We start from the raw sequence: 21,120 nt of genomic DNA on the forward strand, positions 1-21,120 counted from the left end.
TTAACAGAATTGGGATAAGATTTAGTGGGTACTTATCAAGCTATGTTAGGACACTAATCCAGGCTCTTTGCTCCCTTAACACATTAAAAGGGCATTAAAGCAGGTTGCTGTGCCTGTGGTATATAGTTATGAGATGTACAATATGCAAAAGCATGTTATTTTACCATTCCAGGAGCATCAGTGCCTTATGTGGAAACATGAACTTTAAGACCCTGCCTGAATCCACCAGTCATTTGTTAAGATAGGCCTGGGGGGAGGGACTAGTGGAGGATTCTATACTTGGGGGAGGGACCTTGACTTGTGGGGGTGATTCATGATGGTGGAGGTTCAGGCTGGGGCGGTCTTTTTTGTGGTACTTTCTAAATTCCCCCCACCACTATTACATGTGCTTCATCTTTTATTTTTCAGTGCTATCTAGAATGGTTCGGTGCTGGCCTAAATTTGGGGGAATATGTTTTAATTACTCGCCTCAAGCAAATGGCACAGAAGCAGACTAGGGACTTCAAGAGATGGCCCACGAGCACTGCACATGGCCTCTGTCAAGACCATACATAGCTGTAGATACAGCATTTGTACCAAGATGTTGCTTAAGGCTATCAGGTTACAAAGACTTAAGTTGATCAATTTTTTTTGGTTTATCTGCAGTCAGATGTCCCATTACCATCATACTGGATAGTCCATACAAGTTTTTGTCAGCTGTAATCTACTATGTAAAAGACCAGGGAGCCACACTGTCTACTGAGTGGCTCACTGACCAAATTATGTAGGCCCCCACAGCTAAAAGATCAGAAGGGGTCCAGGAGCAGAGAGCCATCCTAGTCATCTTCCACAGCAAAGAAGTAGGATTCTGTGCCTTGAGGTCAACCACAAAGGGTCCAACAGCTTAGCCATAAGAACTACAACTATTCCTGCTCCAAAGCAGCAGAAACAGGTACTAAGCTAAGTCTCCATCACGCAAAAATCACATCAGGTTCCAGCGTGCTCCCCACTACTAGCATCAGCAACCTACATGCAGGAGCTGGTCCTCAGGATCCTTGATGCCATATCTCAGTCAAAATGTTAGCACCTGCCCCTGGACTCCAACTGTGGCACTAATGATGCAGCACTGGGTAAATTGGTTCCAGTGCTAATACCTCACTGCCTTTCCGTAATGGTGCTGCCTGCACCGAGTATAAATCATTCAGTATTGGAGAGGAAAGCTTCTCTGCATTTCAACACTGTTCTGACGTCACAGCACTTTCATTATGTTGTTTATGTTTATTAAAATTTGATATACTACCTTTTCTGCATGCAGGGCAGTTTACAGTAAACAAAAGATATATAAAATTAAGCACAGACAAGAACTCCAAAAATGATAGGAAAGCTGCAGTCATAACAATAACAAATACAACAAAAACAGGTAATTCAACCGAAGCGATTCCCTCTAATGCTGGGGTCCGAAGGCTCAACTGAAACAAAGTTTTGAGTAGTGTCTTAAATGTGGGTTCTGTTCTAATAGTGGGGGATAAATCGTCCCAATGTTTTGGACCTAGAAAGTAAAATGCAGACTGTCTGGTGGATTCTGAACGAGCTGTCTTAGGGGCAGCCAAAACAATGCAAGTCAAGGGCCCTCAGTAATGTAGATGGAATGGTGAGTGAAGGAGACTTGTGATAAGCTTGTTGGGCCAAGCAGATGATCTTGAAAAAGACTGTATGGAAAGGGCAACCAATAAAGTCGTAAGAATAGTGAAGTAACATGGTCAAATCATTTTGCAGAGCAGAGAAAACAGGCTGCCACATTTTGTAGCCCCTCAAGAATGAAACTGCCAGAGCAGTACTTCCTCAGGTTTCTGAATAAGAATCTAAGGCAATGGTGCCCAAAGCTGATCCTGGAGAAACCCCAGCCAAGCAGATTTTCAGGATATCCACAATAAATATTCATGAGAGATTTGCATGCACTGCCTCCACTGCATGAAAATTTCTCTCATGAATATTCATTTTGGATATCCTAAAAGCCTGACTGGCTGGGGTGCCACCAGGACCAAATTTGGGAACCACTGATCTAAGGCATACTGGGATCTGTCCTCTAAGTCTGACTATTTGGACCTTAAGTTGATTCCTCTCCACCACAGACAACAAATAGGATTTCACCAGAGGGCCTTTCTCATCCTGCTTTCATTCAGATGCTGACTTTTGCCATGTCATTTAAGTTGCATGAAGGAGGAGAAGCCAGAACTTGTATTTGGTCTCTTCAAATGCTTAGATACCCCCAGAGTAGGTAAAGGCAGTGCCTCCCCACCAGCTCCTTAAGGACATTTAAATGCTTTATGTGGGGAATCTCCGCTTACTGTACTTCCTATTTCTAAGAAGGAGGATGTGAAGTTATCAGATCTGGGAGGCTCCCATTATCACACTAGTCTGTGTTTATTGAACTTCTGCATACACGGGCTAAGGAACTCTCCAGCAAAGGACACAGAAGCTGTGAATCTGATTAGAGAGCACTGTTCCATGCTTCAAACCCTCATCACTGCCACTTACAATTCATCATCCATATCCAGGAAGCACCTGAATGCTCCAATGAGGAAACATTTTTTCTGTTCTTTTTCATCTTTCCTTTTTGTTGCTAATGAGTGATCTTAACCACTGTTGTCTGAATATCTCACAATGGATCCTTTTTTTTTCCTGCTACAGAAAGATTGAGCTCATAATTCCAAATACTGCCCCATCCTCCTAAGTATCTTATTGACAATTGGCTCTTCACAGAAGCAGGGATGGGGAAGAAGTGGAAAACAAAAGTCAGTAAGTCTCACTTTAGTGGTTGGAAAAATAGAGGATAGAATGCTGCTGAAGGATAGGATAGTGAACTTCCTAGAATCCAATGGATTGCAAGATCCAAGACAACATTTTTTTTTTTTTACTAGGGCTGCATTTCTGAAGTAAGTTGTGAAAACTGTAAGGCTGTTTTTAGCTATACTGCATGCTGTTCAATCCTCAACTAATGAATCAATGTTGGTCTTGTACTGTGGCAGTTGGTACTTTGGACTATTTGCTGTTCTTTTGCCCACTGATACAAACTTTCTTGCTCCAAGTTTGGCAAAAGATCTGTACCATGAAATAAATTTCAGGCCCTCGGCAGGTAAAAAGGCTGAAAAGAGACACTGCCTTGTGGTAAGATTGCTCTTGCCATGTGGAAATATTTTCTGAACATTTTTGCTAATGCAATGCCGCGTGTTGGGGGAGGGGGAATAGTGCGAGTGCACAAGTTGGGCTGGCGGTAGCTCCAGATTGGCATGTAGTAAGCCCGCAGAGGGCTTACTACCGCTTATTAAAAGGGCCCTTTAAGTTACTAAAAAAAAATGCTCATCCTGCCTCAAAAATACTAAAACTTGCAAACCTGCACCAATTTCAAAACTGGTGGTCTCATTTGGAAGGTGATGCACACTGGAAAGAATAATCCGAATCAGTTACCTGATGCTAGGGTCCACCTTGGGGGATCGGCTCTCAAGAAAATGATCTGGGGGTCGGCGTAGATAATACGCTGAAATCTTCTGCTCAGTGTGCGGCGGCGGCGGCAGCAGCCAAAAAAGAAAATAGGTTGCTAGGAATTATTAGGAAAGGGATGGTAAATAAGACCGAAAACAAATGCCTTTGTATCACTCTATGGTGCATCCGCACCTTGAGTATTGCATTCAGTTCTGGTCGCCGTATCTCAAAAACGATGTAGCGGAATTAGAAAAGGTTCAAAAAAGAGTGACCAAAATGATCAAGGGGATGGAACTCCTCTCGTATGAGGAAAACATAGTAACATAGTAGATGACGGCAGAAAAAGACCTGCATGGTCCATCCAGTCTGCCCAACAAGATAAACTCATATGTGCTACTTTTTGTGTATACCCTATCTTGATTTGTACCTGTCCTCTTCAGGGCACAGACTGTACAAGTCTGCCCAGCACTATCCCCGCCTCCCAACCACTAGCCCCACCTCCCACCACCAGCTCTGGCACAGACTGTATAAGTCTGCTCAGCATTTTCCCCGCCTCCCAACCACCAGCCCCGGCACAGACCATGTAAGTCTGCCCAGCACTATCCCCGCCTCCCGCCACTGGCTCTGCCCCGCAATCTCAGCTAAGCTCCTGAGGATCCATTCCTTCTGAACAGAATTCCTTTATGTTTATCCCACGCATGTTTGAATTCCGGTACCGTTTTCATTTCCACCACCTCCCGTGGGAGGGCATTCCAAGCATCCACCACTCTCTCTGTGAAGAAATACTTCCTGACATTTTTCTTGAGTCTGCCCCCGTTCAATCTCAGTTCATGTCCTCTTGTTCTACCGCCTTCCCCTCTCCGGAAAAGGTTCGTTTGCGGATTAATACCTTTCAAATATTTGAACGTCTGTATCATATCACCCGTTTCTCCTTTCCTCCAGGGTATACATGTTCAGGTCAACAAGTCTCTCCTCATACGTCTTGTAACACAAATCCCATACTATTCTCGTGGAAGCAACTGCTTGCACTGTGAATTGTGGTATGGAGTGTTGCCATGATTTGGGTTTCTGCCAGGTACTTGTGACCTGGCTTGGCCACTGTTTGGAAAACAGGATGCTGGGCTGGAGGACCATCAGTCTGACCCAGTATGGCTACTCTTATATTCTTATGAATGTTTACCATGATGATAGCAGTAGCATTACAATCCATTACAAAATGCTGGAAATATGCCTCGTAGCTAAATGTTGTGTTTTGTTGGAATACATTTTGTCTGAAGTATTAAATATGAATGTATTATTACCGAGAAGTCGGGACAGCTAGATGAGTTACTGAGAATGTTGGTCACTCACCAGAGTAGTTTGAAAGTGTGCACAGAAGTGTGTGCAACATTATATCTATGTTAAATCATGTACACTGGGATGGGAAGGGAGGGGCTGGAAGGGTAGGTGTGCTGTCTGGTGTTCATTTTAATGATGTTTACAGATATTATTTTTTGTTACTTTGCTAAACATATAATAAAACTGACTTCAACTAGAAGGGTTTGGGGGCTATGGGAAGCTAAGCCAGAGCATGCCATCCTTCACAGAGATGTAAGGCTAGAGAAAGACTCTTTAGTCTAAGCTTCCTAAGCTATGCCAAGCTGTGCAAAGAGCTGAGCAGAGATGTGAGACCAAAGAGACTCTCAGACACTTTTCACTGATGAGAGCTACTCTGCCATCCAAGATGTAATTCATTAGTAACTGAATGCCTGAGCATTCAGTGCTCATAAATGTACCTGAACTACATTCTTATGCCATATTTAGTAAACAACTAGTACTGTATAGCATTCCAGTTGCACTAAGTTCATGAGAAGGGCATGCTTCCAGAATTCCAGCATCATTGCTGAGGCAGCCTTCCACCAAAAACACAGACTGAGATGCTGTGGGGCAGGGCATACTAGCCAGCTGTGAAATAGCCCAGAGTCCAGGAGGGAGAGGTAAGACTTGCCACACTGAGGGAGTTAAGGACGCTTCCATGTGTGTCCCACAACTTGGGTGAGGATAATGGTTTCCTCACTAAGGTCCAGGGTTAAATAGTAAGCATGTGTGATTCAGGACCTTTGGAATGTGGTTCTTCAGGTACTGTTGTATTTATCTGTTAAGGAGTACTAGGGAATGGGACTTGATATACTGCCTTTCTGTGGTTACAATCAAAGCAGATTACATATTATATACAGTTACTTATTTTGTAACTGGGGCAATGGAGGGTTAAGCGACTTGCTCAGTCACAAGAAGCTGCAATGGGAATCGAACCCAGTTCCTCAGGATCAAAGTCCACTGCACTAACCACTTGGCTACTCTGAATCAGGAATAACTATTAGCTGTACTGCTTTGTACCTCATTATTGTGCTAAGTTTTGCCTATTGCTTTGCCAAACCAATATACCTATATATTTTTCTATTACCAATAAATTCTAACATATTTCCAGAACATGCTCCCTGTCTGACCCTTATTCCCAGTGTTACAAAGAGTCTTAGGACCACTTAGGCACAAATCATCCTCTTTATAATTATCCTTGGTTATGACTATCTTGTTTATCTGACACAAATACACCTACTGGTCAGACTGGGTCAGACCAGTAGTCCATCTAGCCCAGTATCCTGCAAGGCCTCAGAACAGAGGAAGTCTGTCCATCCACCTGCTGGAGATAGAAGATACTGAGGAGCTGAGCTGCTAGCAGGGAGCTATGTAGTGGTGTTCAGTTCTGTATTTTCTATCTCCACCTGCTGATCGATGGACATAACTACCCACTCGTCCTGGAATAGTGGGAATGAATGTAATGGAAAGTACATGATGTTTAAGTTCCTGGGGAAAGTTACCTTGTGGGGCATGGAGAAATGAGTAGGGGTGATAGGGAAGAAAAAGGTCCTTTTCTATGTGCCAGGGAGTAGAGTCCTCTGATCCCCACACCCAATCACCAAGATGCCTTAAGAGACATGCAAGGGTGTATCTCTATATATTAGGAAACCCCAACCATCCCCCCCCCCCCCCCCCCCCCCCCCCCCCCCGGTCCAGCAATCAAGTAAAAATTCCAGTTAAATTTGAGGCTTTTTCCTTTCCAACAAAACTTTGGAATTTCTCAATGCAATATCTGTAGATCATGCTTTGTCACCTTCAGAGGGAGATGCCAGAGGACATAGAGCCACCTGGGAAAGACAATCATGCAGAAAAGACTAATGCGGCCATATAGTGATAATGGCAAAGTATTCCATATAGTTAATTCTTTGACTCCTTTCTCTCTGCACATATCCAACAGATTGCTAAAACCTGTCGTTTCTTTTTCTATAATATTACCAAAATTCATCCCTTCCTTTCTGAGCACACTACCAAAACTCTTACCACCTTTTGCTTAGACTATTGCAACTTGCTTCTCACAGGTCTCCAATTAATCCATCTCTCTCCCCTTCAATCTGTTCAAAATTCTGCTGCACGACTTACATTCCACCAGTGTCGCTATGCACATATTAGCCCTCTCAAGTCACTTCATTGGCTCCCTATCTGTTTCTGCATACAGTTCAAACTCCACTTATTGACTTACAAGTGCATTCACTCTGTAGCTCCTCAGCACTTCTCCACTCTTAGTACTCCTCCCTGAGAACTCTGTTCATTGGATAAATCTCTCTTATCTGTACCCTTCTCCTCCACTGCCAACTCCAGACTCTGTTCCTTTTATCTTGCTGCACTACACGCCTGGAATAGACTTCCTGAGCCAGTATGTCAAGCTCCATCTCTGGCCATCTTCAAATCTAGACTAAAAGCCCACCTTTTTGAGACTGCTTTTAACTCCTAACCCCTATTCACTTGTTCAGTACCCATGTCTGTTTTATCATTCCCACCTTAAGTAATTCCCTTATTTGTTCTGTTTGTCCTGATTAGATTGAAAGCTCTGTCAAGCAGGGACTGTCTCTTCATGTTCAAGTGTACAGCGCTGCGTACGTCTAGCAGCACTATAGAAATAAGTAGTTAATTGTTTAGTATACTGTAAAAGGGCAGGGATATTAGTAGTATAGAGGGTCCTAGGGTTTGCAGGCAGAAAGATGCCAAGATATTTAAAGCCCCCCTCACCCCACCTTAGTGGGAAGTCTCCTACCCAGCCCTCCTGGAGAGATCTAGAAATGGACACATCCAGATTTGTCCATATTAAGTTTGAAACCCCAAAATGCACCAAACTCCCCAAAACTCTCTAGTAATACTGGAAGGGAGGCTATGGGATTAGACAAATGTATCAGTAAATCATCTGCAATGGCTGAGGTTCTGAACTCAGAGTGACCAATCTTAATACCAGTGATTTCAGGATTGGCAAGAATCTCACCTATAAGTGGATCCAGAGTCAGTGCAAAAAGTAACGGAGAGAAAGGGCAGCCCTGCCTAGTACCCCAAAATATAGGAAATGGGTCTGATGTGATACCATTAACAGACATCATAGCAGTGGGGGCATAATAGAGAGCCTGAACAGTGTCCCCATACTATATTTACAAAGCACCTTAAACATAAATCCCCAGCAAACCCTATTAAATGCTTTTTCTGCATCAAAGCTGATAAGGAGGAATGGGATTTGTAACAACCTCAAGGGGAGCTACAATTTGCTAGATATTTTTAATTGTGTGACATTCTCAAATAAACCCTACCTGCGGCTCAGCTATGACAGAGGGTAAAATTTGGGCTAAATGATTGGACAACACCATCGCAAGAAGTTTGACATCATAACAAATCAGAGATGTGGGCCTATATGATCCCAGGAGAGTGTGGTCGAGATTAGGAAAGACCACTATCCGCAAAGCCTCCAGTAACATAGGTAGTCATTTATCAGAGATGATTTTTTTTATTAAACATGGCAGTAAGGGGCTGAGCTATGTCTGAAGGTAATAATTTGTAAAACTCTGCCCTGTAGCTATTTGGGCCTGGCGCTTTATAAAGGACACTTTTGAACAGCCCATTTCACCTTCTCTTCCTCAATTGGGTGATTCAATTTGGTAGCCTGAGCCATAGTAACACTAGGTAAGTCAATACTTTCAAAATAGGTGTCAGCGTCTAAACCTTCTGAGGTCTCAGCACTGTAGAGCTGCTGATAAAATTCATTAAATACAAGGTTTACCTCTATCTGTATTGATTAAGGTTCCAGTTGAATCCTTAAGAGTCACAACTCTAGAAGATGAGGCCCTAGGGTTAGCCAAGTGAGCCAATAATTTGCCAATAGTATGTCCTAGTTTATACAGTTGGTACTGGTAATAAATAGCCAACTTCTTAAGCCCTATGATGAATAAGTTCATTTAAAGCTGCTTGTGTCACCAGGAGCTGAGCTCCAAAAGGCGGCGTAGACGTGACACAACAGTGTTGACGTAAACGAATCAGCTGACATTCCAGTTGCAGGATAGCTTGATCCCTACATTTTGTTCTTGGAGCTGCTGTATGCTATGATTTCATCCCTTAATATAGCTTTAGCCACACCCCAGTAAAGGGTAGCATCCGAAACACGAGAACAGAAAACATATTTATAATCATCCCATTTCGTACATAAATATTCCAAGAATTTGGAATCAGTAAATAAGTCTAAAGGGAAACCAAGATCTATCCCTTCCAACTCTACCCATACAGGTGCATGATCAGATATTGCAAATGAGTCGATAGAGGCTCTCGTCACAGAAGAAAATGAGTCTTGGTCTATTAAAAGATAATCAATCCTAGAATGGGTCATATGAGCCCGTGACAGATGTGTAAAGTATTGGACTCCAAGATGAAGAGTGTGCTAGACATCTATGACATCCAAAGTTGTACATAAGAGGAATCGCCCTTGTAACATCCTGTCATTCTTTACAAGGGTTATAGGTTTTGTCCGTTTCTGGATCTGCCACTATTTTAAAGTCCCCATCCCCAATCACCATTGCAGTGTGATGTATAGAATGTTACTAAGGAGATTTAAGTATTGAAAAAAAATTCATTGTAAACATTTGGAGCCTAGACATTACACAGAAGCAAAGGCATCCTATTCACAATAAACTGAGCGATTACATATTGGCCCTACAGGTCAACCACAGTGGTCTGTTTTTTAACCTGTAAGGATTTATGAAACAAGATAACAATGCCTGCTTTTTCTCCTGAACTTGGGCATCCACATAACTGCCAACCCACTAAGTCCCTAGTTTATGTTAATCAGGTGAGTTTCTTGAAGCGTAGCTCCTGTAGCTTCTTTTCTATGAAGACTGTGTAGAATTTTCTTCCGTTTAAGGGGGAAAGAAATTCCCCCTACAATCCAAGAAAAGATTTTAAATATGATACACAGATTTAAATATTTGAAATGTAGGGGGGTTGACTTAGGAGTAACATCACAAAGTATTTTTTTCACAGAGAGGGTGGTGGATGCCTAGAATGCAGTTCCAGGGGAGAAGACAGAGGAAAAAACGATTACAGAATTTAAAAAATGTATAGGATAAATGCAAAAGATCCCTCTATGGAAAGAGAATGTAATGAAAACAAAATGGTGCTTGGACGGCAATTCCCGTAGTTGGGAAGTAAGACCAGTGCTGGAATTGCTGCTATTTAACATATTTATAAATAGTCTAATCTAGAGATGGGAATAACTAGTGAGGTAATTAAATTAGCTGATGACACACAACTGTTCAAAGTTGTTAAACCACAAGAGGATTGTGAAAAATTGCAAGAGGACCTTACAAGACTGGCTATCCAAATGGCAGACGACGTTTAATGTGAGCAAGAGGAAGCCAAACTACAGCTACATAATGCAAAGTTGCACATTAGGATTCACTGCCCAGAAAAAGGATCTAGGTATCAGCATTGATGAAACATTGAAACTCTCTGATCATTGTGCAGCAGCAGCTAAGAACACAAATGTTAAGAATTACTAGGAAAAGAATGTTACACTAAATGTATATTTTCTAATATATTTTCACCATCCATGTTGTACTGTAAACCACATTGAGCCTGCAAAGAGGTGGGAAATGTGGGATACAAATGCAATAAATAAATAAAACAAAAATTAGAATGTTACAATGCCACTGTATCTCTCCATGGTGCAACCGCACCTGAAATACTGTGTGCAATTCTGGTCATTGCATTTCAAAAAAAGATATAGCAGAATTAGAGCAATGAAAATGATAAAGGGGTGAGGACAACTTCCCTATGAGGAAAAGCTAAGGAAGCTAGGGCTCTTCAGCTTGGAGAACAGGTGGCTGAGGGAAGATATGATAGAGGTCTATAAAATATTGAGTGGAGTGGAACAGGTAGATATGAATCGCTTGTTTATTCTTTCCAAATATACTAGGGGGCATGCAATTAAGCTACTATTATTTTTAAAGCAAACCAGAGAAAATATTTCTTCACTCAATGTGTAATTAAACTGTGCAATTCGTTGACAGAGAATGGCAGGCTTTAAAAAAGGTTTTGATAATTTCCTAAAAGAAAAGTCCATAAGCCATTATTAAGATGGACTTGGGAAAATCCACTGCTTACTTCTGGGATAAGCAGCATAAAATTTGTTTTACTGTTCTGGGATCTTGCCAGGTACTTGTGACCTGGATTGGCCACTTTTGGAAACAGGATACTGGGCTTGATGGATCTGTGGTCTGGCCCAGTATGGCAACACTTACGTTCTTATAAGCTTCTCAAACCTAAAATGGGAAAAACAAGTAAAATTACTAAAAGATGCCTGAGAAACTCTGTGGGAAATGGGGTAGAAACTAGGAAGGGGAGAAAGTGGCAAGGAAGAGCCAGTGGTAAAGACAGAGGGCCCCTGTAGAAAAGAAACATTTTTGAGAAGGTAAGTCGCATATGAGTCAGGAGAACATTAGCTACCAATGTTCTCAAGAATACCATTACATTTTTTTTTAGCTCATTAAGATACATTATTCAGGATTACCATTATTTCTCTTACATCTATTAGGGGCCCTTTTACTAAGCCACGTGCCAACGCATGGCAATTCCGAGTTACTGCCCGGCTACCACATAGCCCTTGTGGTAATTTCATTTTTTGTGCGCGTCCGCTATGTATGTCCAAAAAATATTTTTTATTTTCTGGCGCGTGCCAGCTTTGCGCATTAAGTGGCACTTGCCGCGCGTAGGTCATTATTGTTCAACATGACTCCCTCTGACTTTCAGTCCTTTCCGTTTAAAGTGGCCACTAAAGGGTTTAGATATTTGGGGATTATTATTTCAGACACCGTGGCTGATTTATTTCATCTTAACTATGACAGATTCACGCAACAGGTTCAACAGGATCTTGATTTGTTGAAAACATTGTGGTTGTCCTGGTGGGGAAGGTGGCTACCGTACGTATGCTGATTTTACCAAAATTGTTTTATTCACGCAACTGCCCATTAAGATCCTGGCAAGACAATTTAGGATTGGAGATAGAATGTTGTATACTTTCATCTGGGGAAACAGGAGGCCCAGGGTGCCCTGGGGACACTACAACATCCAAAGGAGAGGGGGGGTGTGGGATTACCCGACTTGCAATGGTATTACCAAGCCGCAGTACTTAAGGCCTTGAGAGAGCGTTATTTTGAACATCTGTCAGTGCGGTGGGTTCCACTGGAGAAGTCTCATTGTATCCCTGCTCTGTTCTTGAAATGGTAGGGGGCAATACTGATCATACAGGAGAGAAGGTTTCTGTTTCCTCAAAACATGATTTTCTTGCCCCCCCTGCTAGACACCTGGTCCTTGGTGAGGGGTCGATGTAACTTGCGTGGGATTACTTTTCTTTTGAGCCAACTCAAAATTTACCACCACAAGTTTAACAGGTGGGGGGGATGGGCCAGGGTCCGCCTGCCTGAAGTGCACTGTCCCCACTAAAACTGCTCCAGGGACCTGCATACTGCAGTCATGGAGCTGGGTATGATATTTAAGGCTGGCATAGAGGCTGGAAAAAATATTTTTTTTTTATTTTTTTTTTTAGAGTGGGAGGGGGTTAGTGACCACTGAGGGAGTAGGGGGAGGTCATCTGGTCATTTAGGGCACATTTTTGTGGCTTGGTTGTAAAAAAAAAAAAAAAAAGGACCAAGTAAAGTCGGCCAAGTGTTCGTCAGGGACGCCCTTCTTTTTTCCATTATCGGTCGAGGACGCCCATGTGTTAAGCACGCCCCAGTCCCACCTTCGCTATGCTTCCGACACCCCCCCATGACTTTGGTCGTCCCCGCGACGGAAAGCAGTTGAGGACGCCCAAAATTGGCTTTCGATTATGCCGATTTGGGCGACCCTGGGAGAAGGATGCCCATCTCCCGATTTGTGTCGAAAGATGGGCGCCCTTCTCTTTCAAAAATAAGCCTGATAATGGTCTATCACTGAGTACTGAAACAGTTTCAAAGGTGTTGGGAGTGTATTAGTTTATCCCTGGTCTCACAGATTAATCATGTAACAAAATCAATTTTTTTCAAACTTCATCAATTGAGGACCATTTGATCTATTTTCAGTTGAACATTTTGCGATTTTGTCTCATTCAGATTATTGGTTTATATTGTTTTGCCTCATCCACTTTCCTTGCTAGATTACAAGTTTTGCTGAATGCCACTGCTAAATTGATTTTCTTTTGGGGGGGGGGGGGGAGAAAAAGATATGATCATACAATTCTATGCCTTTTACAGCTTCACTGGCTTCCTGTGTCAGCTAGAATCCATAATTTATAGGTTATTTGATGGTTCTTGTCCTGATTATATGGTGAGATTATTTACGTTTTCATTATTTCCTTTGTCTTCTAGATCAGAAAAACTCTTTGTCTCTATTTTCCTTTCTTAGTTGGAGTGAGATATTTAAAAAATCATTTGAACTTTAATTTTCATATCAGGCTGTTACATTTGGTGTTCCATACTGGTTTCTCTCAGGACTGCATCAATTTATTTGAAATTTCATAAATATTTGAAGACTTACCCATTTCAAAAATATTACTGTTCATTTTTTGTCATATTTTTGCAACTTATTTTTGCAACCAGATTTGAACAAAAAATTGGGAGTTGGTGAGCTATAAGAATCATGTCACATCACATCACAATTTGGACGTTTCGGCAAAAGGAAAAAAAGTCAATTTGCTGCTTGTTGGATATTTTTCTGTTTTGAAAATGAGCCCTTCTACATTCTTGTTTAATGCTTGTTTATTTTTGCATATACAGTGGGGGAAATAAGTATTTGATCCCTTGCTGATTTTGTAAGTTTGCCCACTGACAAAGACATGAGCAGCCCATAATTGAAGGGTAGGTTATTGGTAACAGTGAGAGATAGCACATCACAAATTAAATCCGGAAAATCACATTGTGGAAAGTATATGAATTTATTTGCATTCTGCAGAGGGAAATAAGTATTTGATCCCCCACCAACCAGTAAGAGATCTGGCCCCTACAGACCAGGTAGATGCTCCAAATCAACTCGTTACCTGCATGACAGACAGCTGTCGGCAATGGTCACCTGTATGAAAGACACCTGTCCACAGACTCAGTGAATCAGTCAGACTCTAACCTCTACAAAATGGCCAAGAGCAAGGAGCTGTCTAAGGATGTCAGGGACAAGATCATACACCTGCACAAGGCTGGAATGGGCTACAAAACCATCAGTAAGACGCTGGGCGAGAAGGAGACAACTGTTGGTGCCATAGTAAGAAAATGGAAGAAGTACAAAATGACTGTCAATCGACAAAGATCTGGGGCTCCACGCAAAATCTCACCTCGTGGGGTATCCTTGATCATGAGGAAGGTTAGAAATCAGCCTACAACTACAAGGGGGGAACTTGTCAATGATCTCAAGGCAGCTGGGACCACTTTCACCACGAAAACCATTGGTAACACATTACGACATAACGGATTGCAATCCTGCAGTGCCCGCAAGGTCCCCCTGCTCCGGAAGGCACATGTGACGGCCCGTCTGAAGTTTGCCAGTGAACACCTGGATGATGCCGAGAGTGATTGGGAGAAGGTGCTGTGGTCAGATGAGACAAAAATTGAGCTCTTTGGCATGAACTCAACTCGCCGTGTTTGGAGGAAGAGAAATGCTGCCTATGACCCAAAGAACACCGTCCCCACTGTCAAGCATGGAGGTGGAAATGTTATGTTTTGGGGGTGTTTCTCTGCTAAGGGCACAGGACTACTTCACCGCATCAATGGGAGAATGGATGGGGCCATGTACCGTACAATTCTGAGTGACAACCTCCTTCCCTCCGCCAGGGCCTTAAAAATGGGTCGTGGCTGGGTCTTCCAGCACGACAATGACCCAAAACATACAGCCAAGGCAACAAAGGAGTGGCTCAGGAAGAAGCACATTAGGGTCATGGAGTGGCCTAGCCAGTCACCAGACCTTAATCCCATTGAAAACTTATGGAGGGAGCTGAAGATGCGAGTTGCCAAGCGACAGCCCAGAACTCTTAATGATTTAGAGATGATCTGCAAAGAGGAGTGGACCAAAATTCCTCCTGACATGTGTGCAAACCTCATCATCAACTACAGAAGACGTCTGACCGCTGTGCTTGCCAACAAGGGTTTTGCCACCAAGTATTAGGTCTTGTTTGCCAGAGGGATTAAATACTTATTTCCCTCTGCAGAATGCAAATAAATTCATATACTTTCCACAATGTGATTTTCCGGATTTAATTTGTGATGTGCTATCTCTCACTGTTACCAATAACCTACCCTTCAATTATGGGCTGCTCATGTCTTTGTCAGTGGGCAAACTTACAAAATCAGCAAGGGATCAAATACTTATTTCCCCCACTGTAGATTTATTAATTGAAAATAAAACCCTGCAGATGTGCCCTTTCTTGAGACCAACTTCACCAATTTGGTTTATTCCCTCAGAATATAATCTAAAGAGAACACTTCCTTAAACCATCCAGCTATCATAGACTTTGCTGCCATTCAATGGCTTGAGAGCAACATGCAGCTCTCACCACAAGTCTGGCACAGCTCAAAGTTCTTCCCTGTAGTTTCCACATAAAGAACAGTATTTTGTATGCTCTGGAGTTACCATCCATGTGGCCTGACACAAATGCAGTCAGCACTAAAACCCCACACTACTTCTGACATATCCAAGCTGCTTATGCCACTGCTGCTGCCCCTGACTCACTACCACAGCTCTGGCCAAGTGACACCGAGCTTTATATACGGGAACGCCTTCCTATCAACTTGCTTTGCATCTTCCTTATCAATGGACAAGTAACCCGAGATCACTGGAAGCAAATTATTTGGTAGTACCATCACACAAAAACTATGGCTAGATACCTCACATCATACAGCATTTAGCTGTTTAGCTGACACTGTGGAATTCCCTCCTAGTGGAACTTCGGCAGGAGATCTAACAGAAGTTTAAGACAGGTCTGTAAACTTGGTTATTTTAACCTGCGAGATTAGATTTAAGCCCTTGACTCGGGAAGTATAAGAACGTAAATAAGGACCATCTGTCCTAGAAAGGTACTGTCATGTGAGTTGTCCCCTTGATGTGTTCCACTCTAATTGTCTATTGGAAATGATTGTTGTCCTACTACACACCCTTCCTTCTGTACCACTAGGTATTCTATGTCACATTGTATGGTTTGCTCGTTTCAGTATTTTAATAATGGTATGTATACAACTTTGATATTAATTTAAAAGGCAGTACATCAAATGACACAAAATAAATAAATAAATACCTCACACACTGGTGGTTCAAACAGCTCTAATCTCCACTCTACCTACTCCTCAAGCAATGTCCCTTCTATATTTTCCTCTTTTTTTAAGGCAACTTTATCACTCTGGACAGCTGGCAACCCCTCCACCCAAACAGATGTCTCTTTCTGCCCTGGCCAGAGTGAAGATGGGCTGAGGAAAATGTCAGAGGGAGGGAGAGGGGCCTTGATTCATCTGGGTGTACCAAAAGGTAGCAGGCAGGAGCCCAGGAAATCTTCAGTCATAGTCCCACTACAAGAACACAAGATATGCCCTCCTGAGTTAAACCAAAGGTCCATCAAGTTCAGCATCCTATCGCCAACAGTGGCCAATCCAGGTCACTAGAAAGTACCCAACAGATCCAAAATGTAGACCATTCTTTGCTGCTCATCCCACAAATAATCAGTGATTTTAGTTCAGTTTATCTTACTAGGATGCTTGATATACCGTACTTCCTGCAAATATCCCAATGTGGTATAAAATTTTAAAAATACATAAATGGGTCAATATTAAGCCTATGGAGGTCAGCGTTTTTATAAATGCGGACCACCACCATCTAATTTAGACCTAAACACTGAGTGCCAAGCCATATCCAGGCACCAACATTTAATATCTGGGTCAGCAGTGATACCTGAAATTTATGCAGGTACAGCCGATGTTCAATGCATAGCTAACCAAGCAAAGACAGGACTGCTATTTGACAGAGGGAGATATTCAGTGGCCCTGCCCAGTTCAGTGCCAGTGAATATTCCCTCCAGACCCACTCAGCACGATTTATCAAGCCAGGAGCCTCTCCTGTCCATTTAAATCATTTGGAATATTGGGCTCAAAGTTAATGATAACAAGAGAAAAGAAATAATAGTACAAATATTCAAGGAAAAGAATATACAGAGAATGAGATTACTACTACTACTACTATTTAGCATTTCTATAGCGCTACAAGGCATACGCAGCGCTGTACAAACATAGAAGAAAGACAGTCCCTGCTCAAAGAGCTTACAATCTAATAGACAAAAAATAAATAAAGTAAGCAAATCAAATCAATTAATGTGAACGGGAAGGAAGAGAGGAGGGTAGGTGGAGGCGAGTGGTTACGAGTCAAAAGCAATGTTAAAGAGGTGGGTTTTCAGTCTAGATTTAAAGGTGGCCAAGGATGGGGCAAGACGTAGGGGCTCAGGAAGTTTATTCCAGGCGTAGGGTGCAGCGAGACAGAAGGCGCGAAGTCTGGAGTTGGCAGTACTGGAGAAGGGAACAGATAAGAAGGATTTATCCATGGAGCGGAGTGCACGGGAAGGGGTGTAGGGAAGGACGAGTGTGGAGAGATACTGGGGAGCAGCAGAGTGAGTACATTTATAGGTTAGTAGAAGAAGTTTGAACAGGATGCGAAAAAACGGATAGGGAGCCAGTGAAGGGTCTTGAGGAGAGGGGTAGTATGAGTAAAGCGACCCTGGCGGAAGATGAGACGGGCAGCAGAGTTTTGAACCGACTGGAGAGGGGAGAGGTGACTAAGTGGGAGGCCAGCAAGAAGCAGATTGCAGTAGTCTAAACGAGAGGTGACAAGGGTGTGGATGAGGGTTTTGGTAGAGTGCTCGGAAAGAAAGGGGCGGATTTTACGGATGTTGTAAAGAAAGAAACGACAGGTCTTGGCGGTCTGCTGGATATGAGCAGAGAAGGAGAGAGAAGAGTCAAAGATGACCCCAAGGTTTCGAGCTGAGGAGACAGGGAGAATGAGACCTGGATTGGCCACTGTTGGCGATAGGATGCTGAACTTGATGGACCTTTGGTTTAACTCAGGAGGGCATATCTTGTGTTCTTGTAGTGGGACTATGACTGAAGATTTCCTGGGCTCCTGCCTGCTACCTTTTGGTACACCCAGATGAATCAAGGCCCCTCTCCCTCCCTCTGACATTTTCCTCAGCCCATCTTCACTCTGGCCAGGATATTCATCTTTCAAAGTTTTGATGTTTCTGGACTTTTAAAATACTAAAACACACCTATGATGGATGCCTTAAGCATATCCTCTATCAATAAATTGCATAGCTTGACAGATCACTGAGGAGGTCTTTTACTAAAGCTTAGCACACACTAATGGACATTAGCATGAGCTAAATGCTACAAAGCTCATTTTATACCTAGGGTTTGTGGCACTTAATACTCACTAATGTCCGTTAAAAGGCCCCTGAATGATCTTCAATTTGGTCTAAAATGTATCACCTGTTAGTTTTGTAGATTATCCCTTCATCCTAGTACTATTTTAAGGAGTAAATAACACCCAATTCATGATTTTATAACCCTCTGTCATATCCTTTGTATATTATCATCATAGCTAAGAGCTTTGGTTCAAGGCCTGACTTTGGTTCAGAATCTAAAAATGACAGAGAAGCGTACAGGTCTGTAACTCTAATTTGAACTCGAGAGTTACAGTAAAACTCCTGAGCTGTTGTGACATTCTCATGCAGCAGAATGAGGAACGGGCGTAAGTGGAAAAACAGAGTAACATCGTTTAGCAACATGATGGTCACAGATATTTTAGTGAAAAACAGAACAAGAAAACTCCTCAGGAAGATGACTTAGTCTTCCAGGAAGAGCTAGTCTATTATTAGCTTTTCCAGTAAATACTAACCAACTCATTACCATAACCAATCAGTGTTAACCATTATATTAGCATACAGTGGGGGAAATAAGTATTTGATCCCTTGCTGATTTTGTAAGTTTGCCCACTGACAAAGACATGAGCAGCCCATAATTGAAGGGTAGGTTATTGGTAACAGTGAGAGATAGCACATCACAAATTAAATCCGGAAAATCACATTGTAGAAAGTATATGAATTTATTTGCATTCTGCAGAGGGAAATAAGTATTTAATCCCTCTGGCAAACAAGACCTAATACTTGGTGGCAAACCCTTGTTGGCAAGCACAGCGGTCAGACGTCTTCTGTAGTTGATGATGAGGTTTGCACACATGTCAGGAGGAATTTTGGTCCACTCCTCTTTGCAGATCATCTCTAAATCATTAAGAGTTCTGGGCTGTCGCTTGGCAACTCGCAGCTTCAGCTCCCTCCATAAGTTTTCAATGGGATTAAGGTCTGGTGACTGGCTAGGCCACTCCATGACCCTAATGTGCTTCTTCCTGAGCCACTCCTTTGTTGCCTTGGCTGTATGTTTTGGGTCATTGTCGTGCTGGAAGACCCAGCCACGACCCATTTTTAAGGCCCTGGCGGAGGGAAGGAGGTTGTCACTCAGAATTGTACGGTACATGGCCCCATCCATTCTCCCATTGATGCGGTGAAGTAGTCCTGTGCCCTTAGCAGAGAAACACCCCCAAAACATAACATTTCCACCTCCATGCTTGACAGTGGGGACGGTGTTCTTTGGGTCATAGGCAGCATTTCTCTTCCTCCAAACACGGCGAGTTGAGTTCATGCCAAAGAGCTCAATTTTTGTCTCATCTGACCACAGCACCTTCTCCCAATCACTCTCGGCATCATCCAGGTGTTCACTGGCAAACTTCAGACGGGCCGTCACATGTGCCTTCCGGAGCAGGGGGACCTTGCGGGCACTGCAAGATTGCAATCCGTTATGTCGTAATGTGTTACCAATGGTTTTCGTGGTGACAGTGGTCCCAGCTGCCTTGAGATCATTGACAAGTTCCCCCCTTGTAGTTGTAGGCTGATTTCTAACCTTCCTCATGATCAAGGATACCCCACGAGGTGAGATTTTGCGTGGAGCCCCAGATCTTTGTCGATTGACAGTCATTTTGTACTTCTTCCATTTTCTTACTATGGCACCAACAGTTGTCTCCTTCTCGCCCAGCGTCTTACTGATGGTTTTGTAGCCCATTCCAGCCTTGTGCAGGTGTATGATCTTGTCCCTGACATCCTTAGACAGCTCCTTGCTCTTGGCCATTTTGTAGAGGTTAGAGTCTGACTGATTCACTGAGTCTGTGGACAGGTGTCTTTCATACAGGTGACCATTGCCGACAGCTGTCTGTCATGCAGGTAACGAGTTGATTTGGAGCATCTACCTGGTCTGTAGGGGCCAGATCTCTTACTGGTTGGTGGGGGATCAAATACTTATTTCCCTCTGCAGAATGCAAATAAATTCATATACTTTCCACAATGTGATTTTCCGGATTTAATTTGTGATGTGCTATCTCTCACTGTTACCAATAACCTACCCTTCAATTATGGGCTGCTCATGTCTTTGTCAGTGGGCAAACTTACAAAATCAGCAAGGGATCAAATACTTATTTCCCCCACTGTATATCCAATAAATGGGATTATTGTCAGATTACCTATGTATGACCTGTTATGTTAATGAAAGTATATAAGTGATTGTACTTCCTACTTCAATGGGGAGACAGTCACAGCCAGTACCTTTGTGGAAGCAGGGCTGCTCTCCCATGAGAAACCAATCAATTGGCAAGTAATCCTATTGCTTTCTCATAAGTAGCCTTGAGTCTTTTATATCTGCAAATTGGCTTTAGCTGGTAATTTGGGGTGAGGGCAAAAAAGACCCTAAAATAAAACATTAGGGACTCAGACCCAGAGAACACCTATGTGTAGCTGTGGTACTGTACTCCCATAAGCAATTGATTGTACATATACTTGGAGAATAATAAATAAAAGTATTTGATTGCATATATATAATTTGATGTCTCAGATATAGCAGATATAGCAATGTTCCGTACTCCCAGTGAGATATCACTGATCTGCTAATTGTACAAATACTTGGTAAGAAATAAGGTATCTAATTAAACTCCTAACTGATGCAGCCTTGGGTGATTTATTTCTTCCTAGGTATTGGTGGGTGAACCACCATATTGGGAGGGATAAATTGACCCTAAAAAAATGCACCTTGCTGTGGTCCCTTCTCCAAGCTGAACAGGCAACAGAAAGGGCTTTCACAAGAAATACATTCCAACCTTTTATCATTTCTCACCCTTGTCTGTGCCTTTCCTAGTTCCATTTTTGAGATGGGGCAATCG

At 42.6% G+C, this 21,120-nt stretch overlaps 1 protein-coding gene across 2 annotated transcripts in view; it reads right to left on the reverse strand.

Annotated features, from left to right (window-relative positions):
- Nucleotides 1-21,120, reverse strand: part of STX17 (syntaxin 17) — a 131,709-nt gene that overhangs the window by 4,431 nt on the left and 106,158 nt on the right. The gene's annotated exons all lie outside the window — the stretch shown is intronic.

The sequence above is a fragment of the Microcaecilia unicolor genome, chromosome 1 (assembly GCF_901765095.1).
Source record: "Microcaecilia unicolor chromosome 1, aMicUni1.1, whole genome shotgun sequence".
In the NCBI taxonomy this organism is placed as follows: Eukaryota; Metazoa; Chordata; class Amphibia; order Gymnophiona; family Siphonopidae; genus Microcaecilia; species Microcaecilia unicolor.